Genomic DNA, 11,363 nt, shown 5'->3' with positions numbered 1-11,363 from the left:
ACAAAGTCAGCCTTATCCCGCATCCCCGAAGGAACGGCCACTTCGCCCACTTTCACACATTGGAGGGTTTGCCCAACTGCTCACCCCCATAAACCATATAGGGGCATTCCATCACCCTTTACCCGGGGACTGAGCGACGGGGGTTTTCCGGGGCTCATACAGAAAAACCTGGGAGATTTGGAATGGACACTAACCTTAACAGACCCCTTTTAACCAGAGGCCTCACCCTTTGTACCCCCCTGCATCAATTTCTCCCCAAATGGGGCCTAAAGCGCCGGACCTTCCAACGTTTAAAAGGGGAAAAAAGACCATGAAAATAAGGGGGGCCACATCTACTCCATTGCAGCAGATTTTGAGGGGGGAGCAAAAGCACCTTTCACCCCTGACCCTCAGAAAAAGCGGGTTGAAACTTGTTGATTTCCCCTTACCTTACCACCAATTACCGGGGAGAACACCCCAAGAGCGTAACCACCCCTTTCCCTAACGAACAGAAGCTTGGCCCCCGAAAGGAAATTCCCCTTTAGGGTTTAACCATTGAAAGGGGTTTTTTTCCCCTAAAAGGCTCTCTCCCCACGCGGGGGGGGGGTTTTTGGTGGGGGGTGTTTTGTTGGTTTTTTTTTGGGGGGGTTTTTGTTGGGGGGGGGGGGGGTTTTTGGGGGGGGGGGGGGGGGTTGGGGGGGGGGGGGGGGGGGTTTTGGGGGACGCGGCAGAGACATTCCCTGGACCCAGGGGCGCCCAAAGCTTTCGAAATCAGTAAAGATGCCTTAGCCTCGGCGACCCCCCCCAACACCCGAAACGGGGGGGCAAGGCTCAATACGCCGTTATCCTGGGACCCCCCAGGGACCCCGTTCGCAGAAAGACCCAGGAATGGTTGGCACCCCGGGCTTTTTGCGACTCTAGCCCTTGCAAAATCAACAGTCCCTTGGGAAAAGAACTTCTTGTGGTCTACACTGCCATCGATGCCTGGTAAGTGCCAGCAACAACCCATCGACTATTATCTGGGAAAGCAACAGTCTATCGGGGGAGCGGGTGCACTTAAAGACTCCAGGACCCATCCTCTGTGACACCCCCTTTGGTCAACCCGTCCCACATCCCACCATCACTCCGCCGACAGTTTTTTCGAGGTTTTTTTACCAAGCTCATCGGGGAAATACGCGCAACCCAAAAATCTTATCCCAGCAAAAGAGTGGGGCCTGGCATCATAGAGACGTCCGGGAGTGGACCCGCCCCTGAAAATGAGTGCAGCGCATAAGGTCTCCCCACGGGTTTCCTGGTACCAGACCCCGCTTAGCATATACACCTAAATTTTGGGGGGGTCCCTCCCAGCCAACCGGGATTACAGCTACTCCTGACGTAAATCGACCGGTATACCAGGGGCCGAGGCCAACCACACCTGGATATCACCCCCACCATTCCCCAGACCTTCATCAGCACCGATTTGCTATGGCTTCCTCGACGGTCACGCCCGATCGCGGTTCTTAGTTCACCCCGAGCTCTGGGGGCACTGATGATCTTTCAGTCAACGCAACCGGACCCCCCCCATACCATTCATGTCAACGGCCCCTACACCGCCAATAAAGGGAGGCCCTCAAAGCTTCATCCTCCTTTCGTCAGGGGGTGGACCATTTGCCTTTAGCACTCCTGAACATGCGGACCTTTTCAAGCAGGATCTTCAGGCACCGCTCGAGAGGTTTTACAGAACCACCATGGCCATCCCTGCGGACTTCATAGTTAGCTCCGGAGACCGGACCCGGGGTTTTAAAAAAAAGCTCACGGCCACATGGCCCGCATCCACTCCTGTCCCACTCAACCTTACTTACATGCAACCTTAAAGACCGTCAACTTTTTCGTCAGGCGACCCCCCAAGCCACACCTTGCCCGCCCCTACGAGGACCTTTTCCTTCGCCAACGGACGGTAAGACCATCCCCAACCCGGGCATCTGCAGGGGGGGACAACATCAGCATTGACTGTTGAAACCTGCACACCTCCAGAATAGTGCAGAGTTTCAAAGGGCTCGTTTCCGACCGCTTCACGGGAAAGGGGGAGTGCGGGGGACCACCTCAAAACGTATTTCCACACACGGGAGCATGCTCATGACTTTTGGCGATCTGGCCCCCACCAACCACAGCAAAGTCTTTGGACCTGACCGGAGGTAACTTTGCGGGGGGCCATTTACCCAAGAGCCAAGTCAACACACACTCAGCAGTAGGCTCTGACCATCAAACACCATTGGGGCTTTGCAAATAATTTAAATTTGACTAACCATAGTATTACTTAAAACCTAAAACCCAAACTCAGACAGCTTTTTCAACAGTTACTTGAAGCGTAGTATTCGGTTATTGGGGAATTGCCAGCAGAAAAATCCAGAGCTCGGTCTCGGGGCCTTAGAAATTTTGCACGGGATCCTTTGAAGAATGGGAAAAAACTTGCCGGAGCTGAGCAGATAATGCCAGGAGTTGCTACAGTCCCATTGACCCCCTTTCCCCTGCCAGAGAGGGATGACCACCCCCTCAACAGGTCAGGGGGACTTTTGCCGGACTCCCCAAAAAGCATCAAGACTGCATGAAAGCCCCGAGCCATAGCTTCACCCTCAGGCTTTAAAGTCCACAGGGATATCACATTGCCTGCAGTTTTCCCCTCTTCATTGGAAATCGATCCTAACTAGGGTAGGGGGTTTCCTCGCTGATGGGTGGGCCCGAACGGTATTGTGATATCAAAATCAAAAATCTGAAAATTTTAGGGCGTGTGACAGGGGGAAAAAACCGTTCGGATCTTACAGCCAGTGGGGGATTGTATCAAGAGAGGGGGGAGGGGGGTTGAGGCAGAGGTAGATTAGCATCAAATCGATAGTGGAAGGATCAAGTTAACCTAAAGATGAAGGAGGTTTTGCGATTGAGCATCGGGTAATGGGAAAAAATTTTGTAAGATTCGGAAGCGCGGCGAGCTTTTTCTTTAATGTAAAGATGGTCTCCCCAGGACAATTGGAGTCAAAAAAATCCCAAGGTTTTCCCCAGGGAACGGTATTGGAGTGGTGCCATATAAGGAGTGGGGTGGGGACCTACACAGTGAACGGGGCCCAGGTAGAACTGCTCAACTGCAGACGGGAGGATCTGTGCAGGGATAGTGTTGGGAAGGGGGGGTATGACAAAAGGGGTTTTTCTGATGGATAAGTATAAACAGACATATGGGGTTTGGAAGAGAAAAAATGGTGTTGGGGATTGGCATAGGAGGAGTTAAAAAAAGGGCTCTAGGAGGAGATAAGGGGGGGGTTATAAAAAAAAGGATATGCAAAGGTCGGGTTATGGAAAGGGAAAAACCGGAATTTTCCAATGTAGGCGAGCTTGCTTTAGTTGTCTATGAGTGAAAGGGTTATAGTTTGTTTTGGGGAAAATTTTAAAGGGGGAAGGGCTAGGGGGTGAATAAGGAATGAGGGGGGGAAGGTGGTGTTGTACGGAGGGTATCAGGGGGTGCTTCTAAAGATGAAAAATGCCGGGGTGGAATTGGAATGGATAAGTTGACCGCAACTCGAAAGGGACCCGTGATCAAGGAGGGGAAAGGGACAGGAAAACCAATTAAATCAAATTTAGATGGTGTTGTGAAGGGCTAAGCCTTAAGTTTTCATAATAAGGATAAATGTTCCATTATTGGTATGGGAGCCTGAAATAGGGGGGAGAGGAAACGGTTCACCCCTCTGGGGCCCCTGAGGGCTAGAAATTTAACCCAAGGGGAAATACCGTACCATAGCTCGCGGAGGCCCCCTTCATGACTGAGACAAAGCCACCCTTTCATCCTTTCAGCACGTTTTGGGAAGGGACAGCAGGAGATGGTGTAAAGAGAAAAAAAAGGTAAGGGGAGGAAACATGAAAAATTGGGTTGAGGAGAGAGATGGGGCCCAAAGGGTAGGGTGACCCCTACCGTCTCCTAAGCCCCCCCACAATAAACACCCACACACACCACACACAAAACCCAAAACACACCCCACACACACACCACCACACACACCACACACACCACAACACACACACCACACATACCACACACACATAATGTATGTATATATATATATATACATATATTTATACATTTTTTTTATATTTATTATATTATTTTTTTTATTTTTTACACACAAAAAACACACCACACCCCAAAACACACACACACACACACCACACACAAAAACCCCACCCAAAACACAACACCAAATTATTTAAACATTTATCATTTTTTTCATTTTCAAATTTTTTATATAATTACACCCACACCCAACACACACACACACACAACAACAACACAACACACAACACCACACACACACACAAAACCCCACACACACAACACGCCCACCACACACGCACACACACACGCACACACACACGAACACACACACGCACACACACACCACAAACCACAACATCTAAGGTCATTAGCGGCATATACAATTTTATAGCAATAGGGTGGGTTTGGGGGGCAAACCCTAGGAAAGGAAGTTTTTGTGGATTTCCAGAATATTTAAGGGTTTAAAAACAAATATATAGCTAGACTCAAGGGTCTTTTAGGTTTATGTTTAAGTTTTGGGCTGAAAGGGGTTTAAAAATAGTAAACGATTAGGTTAACCCATCACCACGGGTTTACGTTCGGTTCCCTGTTTTGTTTTGTGAATTTGTTACATTTGGGCTCCGCATGTGCTCAGCCGACAAAAATCTATTAGTAGGCCGATCCTGATTCCCCATTCCTTGAATTGGCAGGATTTTTTTTTAAATAAATTGATATCGATATTCTTTAAGTTAATAATACAAAAAGACCCTTTCCCAAAAATCAGAATTTTACTCCTTGTGTTTAAGCACGTTATGAGCCATTTTAATTAAAAATAATTTTACTACAGGGGGCATGCAGTATTCTTCCCACCCATGCAGTTTGGGGATAAGTGGATAGAAGGGGAGAAAAAACAAGGAAAAAAACAGGAGAAAAAAAGTTTGCAAAATTTTTTGAGACAAAAGCCGAGGTCCGGGGCAGGGGTGACCCCTACACGGGCCCTCAGTCTCCATCTCCTAACCCCCCCCCCCCGCAAAAACCACACACACAACACTAATGAGAAAGGGGATTGGGGGGGGGGGTATAAAAAAAAATTTATATATATAATGAATTATAAATTAGAAAAAATTTTAAATACAGGCCTAAAAATAAAAAAAAATTTCATACACCACTTTTATTAGCTACAGAAAATAAAAAATCTTTTTACAGTGTGAAAAAAATTGACTTAAAAATACCCCCCCGCTATTTTGTTAATAACGGTTTTTTAAAATCAACTGTGCTATATTTTTAGGGGACTTTAAAATTCAGCAATTTAAGGGCTTTTTAAAAAGACGTGTAGGTTATTCCACTTTACATTCTTTAGCATGTTTCTTGTATTTTTTCTGGCACAAATTATCATTTGCCATGTATTTCTATGATACTGAGGTTTAACCCAGAGCGCTGGGAGGGAATGAGTAAGTAATCCCTACGTGATTTAATTCATTAATTTTTTTACACAGAGAGGGGTTTCACAGTACTAAGTTCCATGGCTAATTACAAGACTATCTTCCACCTTTTTCCCCTTTTTCCCCGAAAAAAAAAAAAAAAAAAATTGTATTTATACTGCTTTTAGAAAATGGAAATAACACACAATAATTAGTCTAAATAAAAATAACAGGATTGCATTGAAACCTTAAAAAAAAAAAAAAAAAAAAAAAAATCTACCTGCAAACTAAAAGGAAAGGTATAATCGGGTGGGGTTACAAGGTCTATTAATACTCCTTCGTGGCTAAGCAATTGAGACCCATCGTGTGCAGGGGACATTTAAAAAAATACACAGTAAAACATAATTTTTTTTTTTTTCTTTTTTTTTTTTCTTCTTTTTTTTGAGATTCGGGATCAACATTTTTGGGTATCCCTTTCCTTTCCCAAATTAAAAAAAAATTCTTGGAAATTCAGTGTAGCTACTAAACAAATTTTGTTAAAAAAAATACTGTATTCCTTTAAAAATAAAAAAAACAATAAAAAAAATAAAATCTCGTGTAACCCTGAAATACCTCTAAATCAGTATCAATTCCTATCAATTTTTTTAGAAACTCATTGTTTTTTTTTGTATTACTTTTTTCCCATATGTGCAAAAAAAACAAAAATGAAAAAACAAAAGACTGAGTTTTAGGTATTAAGTGATACAGATTAAAAATTTTATTTTTTTACCTGCCGGTGCCCTACAAACCTAAAAAATTGAAAAGGGAACAATGTAGCAAATTGCCCAATGATTCCATCTTAACAATTTTATTTAAACACTGAGGGTCCCCCCTTTATCAAAAAGGGAAATTTGGAATTTTTAAAAAAAAATCCCAACCTTAAAAGGGGGGTAAAAATGTGGGCAAGCAGATCTAGAAATTTGACTCTTTGATAACTAAATGTAGAAAAAATACCCAATTTATAAACAAATAAAAAAAAAGCTAATCTAAAGTGATTTACATAATTTTTAGTTAATACTCTTTTTACAAAATTTTTCTTTCCTTTCTCACATGCATTGTCTTTTACATGGAGCAGAGCAATACAATGTACCTGCTGCTTAAAAATTTAAAAAAATAAAAAATAAGCAGCTTTCTTGATTAGTCCCCCCTGACCAGAGTTTTTAGTGAAATAAAATAAATTTTAAAGCTTGGTAATTACATCAAAACAAATTTTAGAACTAGGGTGATAAAAAGTCACAACCCTGAAAAAAAAAAATTAATATCCAAAATTGCATAAAAAAAAAAAAAAAAAAAAAAAAAAAAAAAAAAAAAAAATATTAATATATATATATATATAATTATATATAATATTATATATAAATTATACATATATATACAATATATACATATTTTAACATATATACATATATATACATTTATACATATATATAATTATATACTATATATACATATTAATAAAATATTATTATTATATAATATATATTATAAATAATGACTTTTGTCAGTCTATATAATATAATTCCATCAAATATGGAAAATGGCTATCTCTAAAGATTTAAATACATAAATAAGAAAAATAATACATAACCTTAACTTTGGTTACTTCGGAAATAAATTAGGGAGTATATGGGGGAGGGGGGTTGCCTTAAAAACTGGTGGGGGAGGTTCCATATCAGTAGGGGGGATTATGGTCCTAGGGAACTCCTGGGGGAAACAGAGAAGTCTATGGCCCTCCAGGCCCCCCCACTTTTCCTAAGGGAGCTGCGTCTCCATCCTAAAAAAATGTGTGCGGGTCGTAACCAGTGATCCCACAGCCATCACAGCAACCACCTGTTTATGGAAATAGGACTATTAAAAACAAAAACAATCATTGCTTTTTTAAAAAAGCAATTTAAATTTTAAAAATGAAAATTTTAAATAGAAAAACCTGCATTTGTGATCTATGAGCCATGAAATACCTGCAAATATGAAAAAGGAAAAACCCAACATCTGTTTAATCTGCATCGGGCAGATGTGCGGGGCCAGTCACGGGCTTTGGGGCCCTTGTTGTGTTTCTATCAAGGTAGAAATGTGTAGCAACACCAACCCCCCCCTACCCCCAAAAAAACTGAGGAAAAAAAAATGCGTTGTTATAAACCCAAGCTACATATTCTTTTTAACCAAAGGTCCCCGGGAAAATGTGATATTTAGTGTAGTTTTTTCATGAATGTATTACACAAAAAGGCCCAAAGTACCCACTGCCCTATTTTATATCCCAAAATTTCTCCCTTCCTTGATTTTTTTGGAAAAAAAAAAAATTACTGATGGTAATACCTACTGTTTTTTTTTATTGCTGATATTAGATTTTTTGTGTATGAAAAATAGAATGGAAATATAAAATCAAATAAAATATTACAACTCGAAAGAGGGTCAGCAGGTGAGATAGGCGTTTTTACTCTGACAAAGCAATGGGACCACTAGGGGTAGAGACAATAAACTAAATCAATGTGACTATGGATGTGCATGCATGCCTTTTTGGGCGATCAGGTTAATTTCCCTTTTTTTTGAATTTTTTTCCCAAACTTCAAGATTAAACTTTTAAGAGGTTTTATTTTTTTGTTATATACTTTTTTGCCCCCCCATTCAAATAACTTGAAATCAGTTTCTAAATTCCAAAAATCAAGATAAAAGTAAAATCACTAATCATATTTCAATCTTAAAAATGTACATTTAAAAGGTTAGCTACTGATATATCCCAGCCACTGCATTTTTTCTGAGCACTTCAGAATTTTGCTTGGGGGGCCCAGTTATAAAAGCTCATTTAAATTTAAAATGATGCACAAATCACACAAAGATAAGACCAATGACAACTCTCATCAGGTTTTACAATTTCTGGAGTCACACAAAATTTCAGCTCGAAAAATAAAAAAGGTAAAAAATATTTGTAATGGTCTTTCAAAAATTGTAGTATTACTTCATTTACATTTTTGTTACCAAAAGTACCAGAATGCAACTTTTGTTGCGGCTTTAAAAAAACATAAGAAATTTTTGGGATTTTTTTTTGGGTCACAAAACATAGACAAATACATATATTAAATAAGTTATTTTTTATTACTGTAACCTTCCGAAAAACTTAGTGGCCATTGCTAAAATTGGTGGGAATTGAAGACTGAAGTTTTTCCCTTTTGTTGCTTTGGAACCTTTCCCGGGGGGAAAAACATATATAGGCCCAAAAGTATGTGTGGGGACAACCCCCTCATCCAAAACCCGAACCCCCTGAGGTTGGCTTAGGCAGGACCATACAACAAATTTCAATAATGCTGCACCTATAGGAAAAAAGTTACAATAAAACCATTCTTTTCTGTCTTTTTATAATTGCTTTTTTTCACATTTTTTCCTAGAAAATTTTAACAAAGTAAGTAAAAAAAAAAAACTTACCCCGGACATGATATTTTTGCAGGGAGTCTGACTTTCTGACGTCTTCTGGATTAGACCCCCTACAGCAGAAGCCCGGGAAAAGTCGGCTTCCGCTTTAATCTTTGTTTGGGGTGAATGGATGAAAAATATTTTTGGTTGTGGGGGGGGGGATGAAACCCGTGTAATGAACAATGTTTTCAAGACTACTCATTTTTTTTTAGTAAATTCTTTTAGAGTTCCAACATCTGAAAAAAAAAATACATTATAATAAAAATAATCAAAATGGCAACAAAAATAATAGACCTTAAAAGGGAAAATAATACACTTTTCAGAGTTTAATTAAAATAAAATAAAAAAAACCCTTAGTCATCAAACTCCAACAAAAAAAAAACCCAAAAGGAAATCCCAAAAAACTCGCTAGCTATAGGTGACAGTCTATAACACTGCCTCACCTTAATTAAATTTTCACCTCTATAAAATTTCTCAGTGCTGAAAGGAACTTTCTCAACGGTGGAAAAAAGCAGTTCAAAGCCAACAATAAAATATTAAAAAATATAATTTTTATATTAAAAATTTTGGGGTATAAAAATATAATATATAATATATTATTATAATATATTATATTTATTAATATTTTAAAATTATATATATATATATATATATATATTTATATATATTTTTAAAAATTTATTATTCAAATATATAATATATAATATATTTTTATATAAAATAATATAATATAAAATATATATTAATAATATATATATATGCACACACCATATACATACACATAAACACAACGACACATATTTTCTCTCATAGTATCTATATATACCATATTTTCTGTATATAATTATATATGTATGTGTATATAGAAATAAATTAGAGAGAGATAGAATGGTATGATATAATTAATGAAATATAGATATATATAATATTATATATAAAATATATACATATATATAAAAAATATATTATAATATAAAATAATATATATATTATACTATTAATATAAATAATAATAGATATATTTTATATATATATATATTTATATATATATTTTATATATATATTATAAATATTATATATTTAGAATATATATTATATATTTTTATATATATATATATATATTAAATAATTTTTAAAATATTTATTATAAATATTATCCCTATCTATCTCTCCCTATATTAAACTTCGATATTACACAATTATATATATCATTATATAGATATATATGGTATATATAGAACATATAAGAAAAAATTTTATGTGTATGTGTTTTTGTGTATGTATATGTGTGTTGTGTATATACTATAATATATAAAATATTATAATATATATATATATAATATTATATATATATTATATATATATTAATATAATAATTATATATAATATATAATATATAATAATTTTTTCTCTCTCTCTCTCTCTCCCTCTCTCTCCCCCTTTTCTCCCTCTCTCGCTCTCTCTGCCCCTCTCTGCCTCTCTCTGCCTCTCTCTGCCTCTCTCTGCCTCTCTCTCCCCTCTCTCCCTCTCTCTCCCCCTCTCTCCCTCTCTCCCCTCTCCCCCCTCTCCCCCCCTCTCCCCCCCCTCTCTCTCCCCCTCTCTCTCTCTCCCCCTCTCCCCCTCTCCCCCCCTCTCTCTCCCTCTCCCCCCCTCCTCTCTCTCCCTCTCCCCCCTCTCTCTCTCCTCCTCTCCCCCCCCCTCTCTCTCTCCCTCTCCCCCCTCTCTCTCTCTCTCCCTCCCCCCCTCTCTTCTCTCTCCCTCTCCCCCCTCTCTCTCTTCTCCCTCTCCCCCCCCCTCTCTCTCTCCCCCCCCCCTTCTTCTCTCCCCCTCTCCCCCCCCCTCTCTCTCTCCCCCTCCCCCCTCTTCTCTCTCCCTCTCCCCCCCCCTCTCTCTCCCCTCTCCCCCCCTCTCTTCTCTCCCTTCCCCCTCTCTCTATCTTCCCTCTCCCCCTCTCCTCTCTCTCCCCCTCTCCCCCCCCTTTTTCTCTCCCCCTCTCCCCCCCCTTCTCTTCCCCCTCTCCTATGTTAAATTAAAATTGTTGCAATTTGATTGATAATCGTTAATTAGGGCCCACCCTCGAGAATAAGCTGCCATTGGGGTTTCAAACATTTTGGGGTGAACCCCAAAACCCTTTCTAACCTGAGGACTTTGCTCCCAGACCCTCATCTCATTATTGTATTTTCCTCTTAGGGACTCCCCCAGACCCCAAGTTGATCGCCATGGACTTACTTACACTTTTCACAGCATTTGTCGCAATGTATTTTTTCATGGTTTGTTTTAAAATTATAGATGCACTCATTAGCCCCAAACTGAATGTGTCAATTTTTTTTTTTTACAATTTAAGTTACTGTGACTGGACATGCCCTTCAGGCACTGCCCAAGGGGAAGGTTGATGGGTGCCTCTGCTCCCCAACACCCTCTCCCCCACAAACACTGCTTCATTGCTCTCATCGTGTATCCAC

Source organism: Penaeus monodon, chromosome 41, assembly GCF_015228065.2.
Source record: "Penaeus monodon isolate SGIC_2016 chromosome 41, NSTDA_Pmon_1, whole genome shotgun sequence".
NCBI classification, from domain to species: domain Eukaryota; kingdom Metazoa; phylum Arthropoda; class Malacostraca; order Decapoda; family Penaeidae; genus Penaeus; species Penaeus monodon.
Note: the sequence above shows the minus strand (reverse complement) of the source record.